The 14583-nt window shown below is 34.9% G+C and overlaps 1 long non-coding RNA gene across 1 annotated transcript in view; it reads right to left on the bottom strand.

Moving 5' to 3' along the window:
- Positions 1 to 14583, bottom strand: part of LOC111168916 (uncharacterized) — an 81307-nt gene that overhangs the window by 23832 nt on the left and 42892 nt on the right. Inside the window, exon 3 of the long non-coding RNA XR_002643114.2 lies at positions 1685 to 1823. This is a non-coding gene — a long non-coding RNA (uncharacterized LOC111168916). The remainder of the gene's footprint in view (positions 1 to 1684; positions 1824 to 14583) is intronic.

A 14583-nucleotide genomic window follows, 5' to 3' on the forward strand; every position in this document is an offset into this window, starting at 1 on the left:
CCATATATAATATTGTACCTTGTATGACTTCACTGTAAAGTCTATGGGTAAGGGACAAGTCTTTCCCATTTTTGTGTGCCACCTAATGCCCAACACTTAATAAGCATTAGTTGGATTAGTAATGAGCTCACCTCAGAAGTTCAGGCACTAAATTTTATATCTTTTAGTAAGAGAAGAAGTCCTCAGGCATATTTACTTTTGTCTTATCCAGATTCTTAAACATATTGTTATATGATTTCTCAACCTACAAAACAGCAGTGCAGTGAAATAAAAGCACTCTCTCCTGGACTATGAAGGAAAAAATGACTTAAGTTAATAGGCATAAGAACAAAAAATCATCAAAAACAGCCTGAACTTTTAAAAGCACATTAGTATTAGTCTACTTAGAATATTCAGTGTAGGACAAACAAGCATTAGTAATTTCTAACTGTTTCCCTGTATTCAAGCCCAATATGAGAATCACTATTCATAACCATGACAGTATGGCATTAGGGCTAAGCACAGGAACTTGGCAGTCCAAAAACTTAGATTCAAACTCTGACTCCTTCTTTTAATGACTACATGGTTTTGGGGATATTGTTTTTCCCATCTGAGCTTTGATTTCCTCATATTTAAGAAGAGAATAATAATTCCTATGGCTCTTAGAACATACAAAAAACTCAATTAATGCTCGTTATTACTATGCTCTTAGTCTTCATTAAAATTACTTTAGATACCTTTATTTTTTGAAAAGTATATGCAACATTTTAGAAAGATTTCCACCTAAAATGAATCAGAGGAAAAAGAACAGGAAGTGGGAGAGGAAACTGATATTTATGTAACACCTATGATTTTTAAGCAGCTGTTGTGTTCCAGTCACTACAATAGAAATTAGATATAAATTTCCTCATTAAAAACAACACTATCATAGGTATTTTTATCTTCCTTTTATATATGAGGAAACTAAGGCTCAGAGATAATCCCATCTATTTTTTCAATGATTCAGGTAACATTTATTGAGATTCTACTACATATCTACAAAATACTACCATAAGAAGCAGAGCCTATGGACCTGGATCCTCTTCTATCCACCATAATTTATTTCAAAACCTCATTTAAGTGAAATTAGTTATTTTCTATGCTAGGTAAGTGATTCTTTTTTATATAAATAATTATCAAATATAAATTGTAATGTGATAAATTGATGTACTCATAGTTACTAAAACATGGTCAATAAATGTTCAAAGGATATCTACATATGAAAAAAACATGAGAAAGGGAAAAGATAAAAAGTATAAAATAAACCTAAACCCTTCAAATACAAGTATTTTAATAAGCAGATCAAATCACAGAAACACTCTCTAAAGGTGTCCAAATTATTCTGTTAAGCAATGATGTTACGACATTAAATATTTCCTGAAATAGTACACATTTTAGGAACCTCAAAACCTCTGTCATTATCCAAGAATTTTCTTTGTCATATCTTCCTTATAGGATTTAACTGCAAAAATATATCGATAGCACTGTTTTTTCCCCAGGGAAAGAGTGGTTCACCTCCTTCCCCTGTCCTTCCTAGAAGTTCCAGGTATTTTGCTATTTGTTACCATCTTTAAATTTGGCAACTTTGAAATCATGTAGGCAAAGGACTAGATCTCAGTGACACTTTAATGGGACATTTAATAAATATCATGATTTATTGGCTTACGTGCATGGACTCTCAAAGCTGTGGTTACTTTTCAGCTCTTGAAGGTTGCTTTGATTGGGCTGAATGTTTCATATGTGATTCAAGTGGTTTCTTCCTCTAATTCTCACTGAGGGAGCAGTTTCCTGGCTTCAGCACTCTCCTGGCAGAAAATGATGGATTCAAAAAACAGATATTGGGTCCAAGCATTTTAAACTTTTATCCATATTCATTACTTCATCAACCCCATATCCAAACCATCACTGACAATGTGGCAGAAACCACACCACCTTAGGAGTTAAGAATCCCAGGGTTTGATACTGGCCCTGACATTCATTAGTTTTATGACCTTGGCTAAGGCATTTAACCACTTGGTCTCTCAGTTTCTTCATCTGTCATTTAGGTTGTAATGTATCTCCCTTGTAAAGATAAGGCAAATAAAATTGTCATGCTTATGCAAAAAGTTTGCAATTTTTGAAGTACATGATTATGCTGGTATAAATCAAAGACTAACCCTAAAAAATGGTATCCAGTTGTACCCAACCCTGTCTTGTCTAAACAGGTCTCTCATTCTCTCACCAAATCCTCCTCATTGTACCTCAACAAGCACAAGCTTATAGTCACAATTCTCTTCACTGGAGTTTACAGCCCAAACTCACGTTCAATACTCTCTCTCAGCATTACCCAGTTATCGTTTTGTTAAAAATAGTATTTGTGGGCTTCCCTCGTGGTGCAGTGGTTGAGAGTCCGCCTGCCGATGCAGGGGACACGGGTTCGTGCCCGGGTCTGGGAAGATCCCACCGCGGCTGCGCCCGTGAGCCATGGCTGCTGAGCCTGCGCGTCTGGAGCCTGTGCTCCGCAACGGGAGAGGCCACAACAGTGACAGGCCCGCGTACCGCAAAAAAAAAAAAAAAAAAAAAAAAAAGTATTTGTTTAGTTTAGAGTTTATAAAGCTCTATATTATTAACTTGATTCATACAACAACCCAGTAAGCTACCTATGGAAAAGGTTATCTTTTTATTGTGGCTGTTGCATTGTAGTTGATATCTCACTTCCTTTTGCAAACATTTGAAGTAATAGAAGTTCTAAGCCACATTTTGCAGATAAGAAAACTAAGACTCAGAGAGGTGAATTAGAAAAAGAAGAAATAGAAAATTAGTTGTAAATCCATTGATAAATCCACATCTCTTGACTACATATTCCAAGTTTTTCCTACTAGGTGATTATCTCTTCTCTTTGCAATGGTTCTTATTGATATTAACCTTATCTGTATCTACTTGTTCTACATTAGCCAGCAGTTTAGTTGCTAAACTACATCTTTTAAAAATTATAAACATTTATTTTCCTAGTCCCAAAGAAATACAAAATGATATGATATAATAGTAAGATGAGAGGGAGCAAAGAGACAACATTTTAAATTAAGTTCACAAATGCAACCAATTTAAGCATTCCCCACAAAATTATAAATGATAAGATATTGAACTGGGAATTAAGCTGCTTCTAACACATCTTGAGACATTATTTTGTTGGAAGTACTGTAGTTCATAGAATATCAATTATGACATTGTTCAACTCTAGCTCAAAACATAACTCAAAACCAAATATAAATGTTGTCTATATTACTGTGTCATTGTTCCTCTGTATTTTTTTACTATTATTATTCCTGTTCACATGTAATCTGATCTCAAGGATTCAAATGTTCATAATATTTCAAAAACACAATCTTTGAAAATAAATAGGCCAGATTTCTATAAAAAAATGTGTATTGAGCTATGCAGTAATGATTAAATGCCAGAAAAGTAGCATGTATATTTCAAGACAGTACAAAAAAACCAGTTAAACATGAGGGAAAATAAATCCCTATCCCAATTTTCCCCTCACTTGTACCTGGGTGAATATAATTCAGGTTCAAACATCAAATCAGCTAAGGAGTAAATAAAATTACATCCAAAAAAACCCAATTTTAATATTTAATAAAATGTTAAAAAGATTGAACACCTTGGCACTTCCCTTAAATGTAAACCCTTACAAGCATGAAAATAATAAAAATAAATCATAACATTCAAGTAAATTACAAAAGGCATTTAATGTTATTACTAATAATAGATGCAATAATTTACATTGTGCAAAACATTATACTTTTCACAATTTTCTCACTTCAATTCATTGTTTACTGCCTACAATTTCTGGTCCTCAAATCTTGTTGACGTTGATAATCCGCAATAGATATCAAAAACCTTAACTGTAACACTAATTGCTACAAAGAAGACCAGAGCAAAGAATCCAGATTTTTTTGAAAAAACTTCCAAAAGGAAATAATGGAATATGACATTTGGACAAGATGAAAAGACACATCTTCCTTTGCTGTTTCATGTAGAAAATGAAAAGAGTTTGTCTCATTATTTTCTGTTTTCATCTCATTTTTTTTGACATACTTCTGGCATATTATATCCTGTTCTCTCCTCACAATTTCCACAATGAAATAAAAAAATTGAAGAGCCCAGCATTTCCGGATGTAATAAATTACCACCGTGAGAAAGTTAGGTGATTGTTCACCTATTGTCCTTGAATTTGATATTTTTTCCTTTTTCTATCTGCATGTCCTTCAAAACCCACTACATTTCCCTACACCTGCTAAGGTCTCTTAGTAGGACAAATAGTAGGTGAGTCAAACAAAGACCAAAACTCTAAATCCACTGACAACTGAAATGCAGGTGGAGGGTTTTTTTCCCACATTTTAAAAAGGACAAAATATTACTGCCAAATAGACATTTTGCTAATAAAGAAACTGGCTCAGAAAAGAAGCAAATTATAAAGATATTATATCATTGGGTAGAAAATTATACGGAAAGTCAGATCTCACTAAGTGTGGTATTTTGTGGTTCTGCTGTAATGGAATAAGACAAAATGACCTTCAATTGAGTTTCCATTTAATTTCTTATTACCAAGGCATTGGATCTGTATATAGGAAAATTTAGAGCTAGAAAATAAAGAACTTGATCAGTATCCAGATACAGATACTGATTTGGATTATCCACATTAATCCAAATGTGGATAAGTAGGGAAAGCAGAAAAACTGTTTAATTACATGACCATTAAACACTTGGGAGGGTCAAAATTATACCATGAAAAAGAATCAATCCTAATTCTTCACAATTTAAAATTTTATATCATTCATTCCACTTTAAATATTGAAGCACACCTCCTTGTAATGTATGATTTATACTAAAATTGTGTTTTTCCTTTACAGAGAAAAGAAAGCGATCTTTTATTTAATAAGAACTTGAATCAGGAAAGGCCAACTCATTGTGTTAGTTCTTATTCTTTGGACAAGAATATTGCTGTATAGAGTCAAGTAATGATTTGGTCCTTGGAAGAGACTTTTTTGATATTACCAAGTTCCCTATTCAAAATGGAAACTTTGAAGTCAAGTCTAAACCCGGAGACCCATTTTGGTGGAGAAGAGTTTGACAAATCAAAGGTCAATCATTTGGTTGCCAAGTTCAAGCTCAAGAACCCAAAGAATAGCTTTAGAAGACTCAAGAACCCAAAGAATAGCTTTAGAAGACTAGCTTTACCTCTTGGTACACCTTGGATGTCATACTTACTTAATGTTCTCTGATATTGGGGCTGATGGTGACATAATAACTACTAGACTAGGCATAAAATATCAATCCCCTCCACCCCCCAACACACACAAATATATACTACTTACTCAGTTAACTAGCCTAATGCCCTTGTTCAGGTTTATGAATGCAAGAAGGCATTAAACACAGATAAGAACGTGTTGACAAACTTGAAATCACAGACACACAAATTAAGTTTTTACATTAACGCTAATAGCATTTTTTAAATGTATGCTGCTTAGATAAGTACAGGCAAAATGACAATATTAAAATAATTTGTAACAAATAAGATATTAAACACATGGTTTAAGAGTCTGAGAAATACAAAGCAGGGAGTTCAAGGTCTCTTCTTAGAAACTGACATAAATCTTTCCACAAAAAAATTCATGTTAGAGACGAGAAAGTACTAAGTTACGATCAATAATAAAGACAAAAAAAGCATTATTATCCAATTGGCTGGCTAGGAATCAGACTGCTGGTCAGGAAGATGAAAGTGCTAACAGAAAGAAATAGAAGATGTCTGTAATCCCATCATGACTATGCCAGAAGAAAGCAGAGGCAAGCTAGATGATGACCTGTAGCTTGTCACGGGTGAATTCCACCTGGAAGTGTCAGTTCCAGACCCAAGAACAAATAGGATGGCTAAGCAGACCAGAAATATATACTCTATTAAGCCTGTCACAAAATTTGAAGGACCTACATTTGTAGCAAAGTCGGTATAGTGGTAGTTTAAGAATCTCATTTGAGATGCCATTTCTAAGTATTCTGAATTCTTGAATATAAGTTTTATCAGCACCCTAGATTAGCAGAAAATACAATTCATTCCTTTAAAATAAAGACTTATTTGAAACTGGCACCATTAAACACTTCATGACAGACATTGCTTATTTTTAAAAGGCTTTTGTTTAGGTTCAGTCTTCTAATGACAGAGGTAATGAATTTTTTTTATCCCATAGACTACCCTGTTGCCCAGTATCCTGAAAGAAACACAAAGCATGCTTTGGCTAAGTTTGGGGCTCTCTAACATTGTGAAAATTGGGGTGTTTCCTAGGGAGAAGGATAAGCAGCATTACATAAGTAGATGTACCAAATTTTCTTCTTAGCAACAAATTTGTGCAAGCAAAAAAATGTATTCAGCTTCAGTTACTCTGATGAATGCTATAGAGACCCTTGGAAGCCTAGAAAAATCTTTTAGCCACTTAGGGATGCTAATTTACAAGGGACAGAAAAGCAATATGCTAATTTTTGTAAACAGCTATTCTTTGAACAAACATTCTGAAATACTACGAAGGGACAAGAAGAGAGAGTACATCTCCATTATTCTCAGAGACACAAAATAGCCTGATCCTAATATTCTAATTAAATGGGGTTTTATAGAATTTTTCCTTCATGAACAGGACTGAGATTTTTCAAAATGCTTGTTTGGACATAAAGTCCTTGTGCCTCTTCAGTGTGAAAGAGATTTAAATGTTTCTGTCTCCAAGGTAGTGTTTTCTCCCTTCTAAAAATATTTTTGTTGACCTACTTTAATTGGGCTCTTTAGGGAAAAAAAATTAGAAATCCCTTTTTTTTTTACAAACTCTTACCAGTTCAGAAATTTTACTGACAGCATTTCTGACATATGCCCCTTCTACCTCTGTCTGACATTACCAATAAGAGGGAACTCATTACCTAAAAACTGGGTCATTCAATTTTTTAGCAGCTCTAATTGCTCTAAAGTTATTCCTTACATTGACTTTTAAATCTCCCTTTCTTAATATTTCCACCCATTAGTCTTAGTTTTCTACTTAAATATAACAAAATTAATTCTTTCTCCTATGCAGCAATCCTCTCAATATTTAAAGACAATTATTATAATATCCTTTTCCAGGAAAAATTGATCCAGTTTTTCCAGTTTTTTCTCTTTTCAACTTATATCATGTTTATTGCATATAACATTTTTAAATTGAAGTATAGTTGATTTACAATGTTGTGTTAGATTCAGGTATACAGCAAAGTGATTTATATATATATATATATATGTATATATAAACATTATTTTTTTCCATTGCGTTGGGTTTTCATTGCTGCACGTGGGCTTTCTCTAGTTGCTGCGAGCCAGGGCTACTCTTAATCGCGGTGCGCAGGCTTCTCATTGCAGTGGCTTCTCTTGTTGCAGAGCACAGGCTCTAGGCGCGTGGGTTTCAACAGTTGCAACACATGGGCTCAATAGTTGTGGCGCACAGGCTGTAGGGTGCACGGGCCTCAGTAGCTGTGGTGCACGGGCTTAGTTGCTTCACGGCATGTGGGATCTTCCCGGACCAGGGATGGAACCCGTGTCCCCTGCATTGGCAGGCAGATTCTTAACCACTGCAACACCAGGGAAGTACATATATATAACTTTTTAATATTCTTTTCCATTATGGTTTATTACAGGATATTGAATATAGTTCTTTGTGCTATACAGTAGGACCTTTGTTGTTTATCTCTTTTATATATAGTAGTGTATATCTGTTAATCCCAATCTCCTAATTTATCTCTCCCTGCACTTACCCTTTGGTAAATGTAAGTTTGTTTTCTATGTCTGTCAGTCTATTTCTGTTTTGTAAATAAGTTCATTTGTATCACTGTTTTAGATTCCACTTATAAGTGGTATAATTTATTTATCTTTCTCTGAGTTACTTCATTTAATATGATAATCTCTAGGTCCACCCATGTTGCTACAAGTGGCATTCATTCTTTTTTATGACTAATATTCTATGGTGTATACATACCACATCTTCTTTATCCATTCATCTGTCAATGGACACTTAGGTTGCTTCCATGTCTTGGCTATTGTAAATAGTGATGCTGTGAAAGTTGCGGTGCATGTATCTTTTCAAATTAGAGTTTTTGTCTTTTCCAGATATATGCCCAGAAGTGGCATTGTTGGATAATATGGTAGCTCTATTTTTAGTTTTTAAAGGAACCTCCATACTGTTCTCCATAGTGGCTGCACCAATTTACATCTCACCAAAAATGTAGGAGGGTTCCCTTTATCTTTCCATCTGTTTGTGTCGTCCTCAATTTCTTTCGTCAGCATCTTAGAGTTTTCAGAGTACAGGCCTTTTACCTCCTTAGGTAGGTTTACTCCTAGGTATTTTATTCTTTTTGATGTGATGTTAAATGTGATTGTTTTCTTAATTTCTCTTTCTGATATTTCATTGTTAGTGTATAGAAATGCAACCAATTTCTATTTATTAATTTTGTATCCTGCAACTTTACTGAATTCATTGATGAGCTCTAGTAGTTTTCTGGTGTGCATATAACATTTTAAAATTTGTGAGTATTTACACACTTCTTTAATCCCTCAGGAATATATATATATTTCTGAAATGTTGTTTAAGTCCTTTTTGTATGATTACCAGAATTTCTTTGCACATACTGATCATAAGCTTATTATGGTATGTCATGGCTAGGCCTGTATTGAAACCTTGAGTAGCAGGCTCAGTGGTGCAACACTGAGTGTGAACAACAAAACAGTGTAGGTTGTAAACCTGTATTGCAGCAAGAAAGATTAACCCAGATTCAAACATGAGGATGAAATAACTTGAAGTGAACCGAAAGAGTACCCTCTCAGATAAAAAAATCATAAAGAAGAATAAAAGACAGAAATCACCCATGGTTATGGATCCTCTATCCACACTGACTGCTAGGACCACTGAACTGACAGCATGCTCTCTTAGGTATAAGTGAGTTTGTGAGGGGTATACTTTCTCATGCTGTCTTGTTCTTGCTATCTGGTTTATATTTCATGTAGTTTATTTCTTGATTCTGTAGAAAAATAAGGCAAAAGCAACCTCGACTGAGACTGACATCCTTGGATCAGACTCTGTTGTTTGGCCCTGCTCTCTGGCCCATTAATATTGGGGGGCAAGCTCTAGTTCCATTTGAAAATTAATTAATGTAATTCACCATACCCACAGATTACTGCAAGATTATAGGATACAAGATCTACATACAAAAATCAATTGCATTTCTATATACTAGCAATGAAAAATTAGAAATTAAACATTTTAAAAACTGGTGTCATTTATAATAGCACCACACACGTGAATAATTGGGTGTAAATAAAATATATGAAATATTCATATGCTGAAAACTGCAGAACACTGATTAAAGAAAGCAAAGAAGACTTAAATAAATGGAGAGATATCATTTTCTTTCTATCTGAAGAACTTTTTAAAATATGTTTTTAGTGTGGTTCTTCTGGTGTTGGATTCTTCCAGCTCTTATATGTATAAAAAATATTTTACCTTCTTTTTCGAAAGATATTTTTATTTGGTATAGTCTTCTAGTTTTAGAGTTTTTTCCTAGTACTTTAAAGATGTTCTACTGTCTTTTTACATACTTTTTGAAGAAAAATTTGCTATCACTCTTGACTTTGTTCTAAGACATTTTGTACATGTCTTTTTTCACTGAATCCTTTAAAGATTTTTCTAGCAGATTATTATTATTTTAATTGTTGTATGCCTTGTTATATTTTTTTCATGTTTCTGTGCTTGAGATTTGTTGAACTTCTTGTATCTGTGGGTTTATAGTTTTTCTTAAAATTTGGAAAATTTTCAGCCATATTTCCTCAATTTTTTCTTCCTGTCTCCTACTCTCTCTCTCTTCTCCTTTGGGGAGTCCAATTACACATATAGTTGTTCTCTTGAAACTGTTTCATAAATCACTGATGTTCTGTGCATTATTTTGCTTTTTATCTCTGGAAAGTTCATATTGCTGTGTATTCAAATTTAATATTTTCTTGATCTTTTCTTCTTCAAAATCCAATCAACTATTAATCCCATCCAGTGTATCTTACATCTCAGACATTGTAGTTTTTGTTTGGGGGAGTTTGTTTGTATTTTTTAAAGCTTTTATGTCTCTGCAAAATATTTTGAACATATAAAATATATACAGTTATAACTTTTGATGTCCTTGTCTGCTAATTCTAGCATCTGTTTAAATTCTAGGTATATTTTAATTGATTGTTTTTCTACTTATTATTGGTCATATTGTCCATCTTTTCTGAAAGTCAAATAATTTTTATTAGATGCCAGACACTATGAATTTTACCTTATTGGGCACTAGATATTTCCGTATTACTATAAATATTCTTGAAGTTTGTCCTGGAATGCAGCTAAGTTTTTTAGAAACAGATCCTATTATGTCTTGTTTTTAAGCTTTGTTAGGCAGAACCAGAGCAACCTTTAGGCTAATTATTTCCCACTAATGAACCAAGACTCTCTTGGGTACCCTACCTAAAGCCCCATGTATCATAAGCTTTTCCAGTCTGACTGGTAGGAACAGGCACTATTCCAGTTCTTGTATGAATCTTAGACATTGTTCTATCTAATCCTTTTGGATTGTCCTAGATAATTTCCTTACATGAATGAGCTGATAATCAGCTGAATACTAGAGGGTGACTCTGCCTATCTTAGAAGTTCTCTTTCTGTGTAGCTCTCTCCTCTCCAACACTTTGTCCTGTGAACTCTAACTGCCTTCATCTCCCCAGATGGTCAGCTCCATCTCATCTACTTAAGGAGTCTGCTGGGCTCTGCCTGGATTCTTCCTCCCTACACAAGGGCTTGTACTCACTGTCAAGAAATTCACTTGGAGAACTGTAGGCCTCACCTCATTTGTTTCCAGTGTCTCAAGAATCACTGTCCTAGATTGCCAACAAACACATGAAAAAATGCTCAACATCACTAATCATTAGAGAAAGGCAAATCAAAACTACAATGAGATATCACCTCACACCAGTCAGAATGGCTATCATCGAAAAATATACAAACAACAAATGCTGGAGAGGGTGTGGAGAAAAGGGAACCCTCTTGCACTGTTGGTGAGAATGTAAATTGATACAGCCACTATGGAGAACAGTATGGAGCTTCCTTAAAAAACTAAAATTAGAACTACCATACACCCAGCAATCCCACTACTGTACATATACCCTGAGAAAACCATAATTCAAAAAGAGTCATGTACCACAATGTTCATTGCAGCACTACTTACAATAGCCAGGACATGGAAGCAACCTAAGTGCCCACTGACAGATGAATAGATAAAGAAGATGTGCCACATATATACAATGGAATATTACTCAGCCATAAAAAGAAATGAAATTGAGTTATTTGTAGTGAGGTGGATGGACCTAGAGACTGTCATACAGAGTGAAGTAAGTCAGAAAGAGAAAAATAAATACCGTATGCTAACACATATATATGGAATCTAAAAAAAAAAAAGGTTCTGAAGGACCTAGGGGCAGGACAGGAATAAAGACGCAGACTTAGAGAATGGACTTGAGGACACGAGGATTGGGAAACGTAAGCTGGGATGAAGTGAGAGAGTGACATGGACTAATATACACTACCAAATGTAAAATAGATAGCTAGTGGGAAGCAGCTGCATAGCACAGGGAGATCAGCTCCATGCTTTGTGACCACCTAGAGGGGTGGGATAGGAGGGTGTGAGGGAGATGCAAGAGGGAGGAGATATGGGGATATATGTATATGTATAGCTGATTCACTTTGTTATAAAGCAGAAACTAACACACCATTGTAAAGCAATTATACTCCAATAACGATGTTAAAAATAAAAGAGAATCACTGTCCTTTATTGCCTGATATACAATGCCTTTAAAACTATTACCTCATGCATTTTGTTCGTGATCTGGTTGAGTCAGGTGTGAAGGTAAATCTAGTTACTGTAACTCCATCCTTTCCAGAAGCAAAGTCTCAAAGGAACTATTGAAATGGCTTCATAACTGGTTTCCCTACTTCTAGGTTTGTTCTTCTAATTTTATGGTGAGTTTCCTACTTTAAATCTTTTGCTAACTCCAAATTGTCAAATCAACAGTGCCCAAGTTCTGTCTTTAGACAATGGTCAACTCTGTGGTGAAGTTCTCACCAGAAAAAAAGAGAAAAATAAGAATAGTGTATCAAGTTTTAAAAACCATTTATTGTGAAATATAACATCAGAAATCTTCAGGATGTATAAAAACAATTATACAGTTCAGTAAATTATCACTAAGTAACAATCCATTTAACATCACCAAATTAAGAAATAGAAAATTTCCAGCTCTCCAGAAACCCTACACAGGTCCCTTCCAAGCCACATATATATATAGGTACTGTGTTTTATCTTGCTTATTTTTTTCAATAACTGCTTATAGTTAGCCAAAGTTAACTATACATTGAGATATGGTGGACTGCAGTTGGAACCTCACTGAAATGAGGCAATCAGTGCGACTTTCCTAAGGAAGTTCTGTTTAAATTGAGTCATAAAGAATAAGTAGGAGGTATCCATTTAAGGAGGAAAGGAAGAGAGGTAACTTGAGAAAAAAATGTGTTCTTTCCAGGCAGAAGTTACTTTTGGCTAATCTAAACTACCAAACACACACACACACACCTGTGAATGAGAAGGGGATAAGACTACCGAAGATAGGTATTAAAATCATCATAAAATTGTATAAAATGTCATTGGTATTAAACTTGAAAATTTCAATAAGATTAATATTTTTCTAGGAAAAACTGAATTATTATTGAAAAAGAAGAAATCAAATACCTAGTTATACTGTTAATCATTAAAGGATTTTTAAAGTAATAAAATAATTATTTAACTATCCTGGTTTTAGCAATTTCATGGGTGTTTTCTTTCATATTAACAAGGAACAGATAATATTTCTTCTATAGAATATGTTGAGGCACAGAAAAAATGTAGAAGACTGCAGTTCATTTTATGAAGCTTTTAAAGATAACCCCAAAGTCTATTGATTAGTCTCATCTATAAATAATAAAAATACTAGGAAAAAATTATCTAACATCAAATAAAAGGGAGCATGATCAAGAAGAGTTTAGTCTAGAAATAAAAGTATAGTAGCAAATATATTAATAAATTAAGTATATCAACAGATAAAATATAAAATTGATCATTTTATGTAATACTAAATATTGATTTATGAAACAAATATTTTTGAGTACCCATTCTGTTCCAGGTGCTGTTTAAGTTCTGGAAATATAGGATAAGCAATACAATATCCCTACCACCATGGAATTTATATTATAGTGACAGAAAAATATATTAAATATTTTAATAAAAGAATAAATAATATAATTTCAGGTAATACTAAGGTGTTAGATCACCTTATGAAGGAAGGAAATGTGTCATTTAGAAAGAAACAGCTATTTTAGAAGGCAAGTGGGAAAAAACTGCTCAGATAAGTTTGGATGATGCAGAGAAGAGTTTGCTAAGACAATATTTGAAAGAAGAACTTTGAAAGCAGAGAACAAATATAAAGTCTCCAAGGTGAGAATAAGGATGGTATGTCTTGGGGGCAGTAGGAAAGCCAGTGTTGGTAGATAAGAGTTGGGTAGGAAGAAAATGGTAAGAGATACAGCCGGAGAAGAAGACATAGGCCAGATCTCAAAGAAATTTTCTTGCTATAATTTTATTTTAAGTGTTAACGGATGCCAATTGGAGAGTTTTAAGCAGAAGTGATGTAACCTGATTTCCATTTTTAAAAAGGCACTCTAGGGGCTTCCCTGGTGGCGCAGTGGTTGGGGGTCCGCCTGCCGGTGCAGGGGACGCGGGTTCGTGCCCCGGTCCGGGAGGATCCCACGTGCCACGGAGCGGCTGGGCCCGTGAACCATGGCCGCTGAGCCTACGCGTCTGGGCCCGTGAGCCATGGCCGCTGGGACTGCACGTCCGGGGCCTGTGCTCCCGCAACGGGAGAGGCCGCGGCACTGAGAGGCCCGCGTACCGCAAAAAAAAAAAAAAAAAAAAGGCACTCTACTATGTGGGGAACTTATTATAAGTGACAAGAATAGAACAGTTAGGAGAACATCATCAGACTAGTCTAGCCCAGGGAGAAAAGTGTTAAGGAATGGTTTGGTTGGAGATATATTTTGAAAATATGGGGACAGATTTGCTGAATGAAGTAGGTGTGGTAACTCATAACAATGAGGCATTTCAGGGAAGAGAAGATGTGAAGAAAGGGGCAGGAGAGATTAAGATTTGAACTATGCTGCTTTGGACACATAGGCTAGACACTCGTAATAGGATTAGTTGTTGCTACATCCTCAGAAGTGGCAACATAGATCTGAGGCAGTAGACACTGTTGTTGCCTAATTCCAGCCAGCGGAAAGGGAAGGAGTGGAATGCAAACCACTTCCTTGTAATAACATGATCCAGAAGTTGAAGACATCACTTCTGCTCCCATCACACTAGACAAAGCTTACTTACACCTCACATGGCCTCTAGGAGGACAGCCATATGCTCAGCTGCACCTTAGGG

Source organism: Delphinapterus leucas, chromosome 12 (genome assembly GCF_059928025.1).
Source record: "Delphinapterus leucas isolate spDelLeu-1000000601 "Yukka" chromosome 12, BTC_Dleu_Yukka2, whole genome shotgun sequence".
Taxonomy (NCBI): domain Eukaryota; kingdom Metazoa; phylum Chordata; class Mammalia; order Artiodactyla; family Monodontidae; genus Delphinapterus; species Delphinapterus leucas.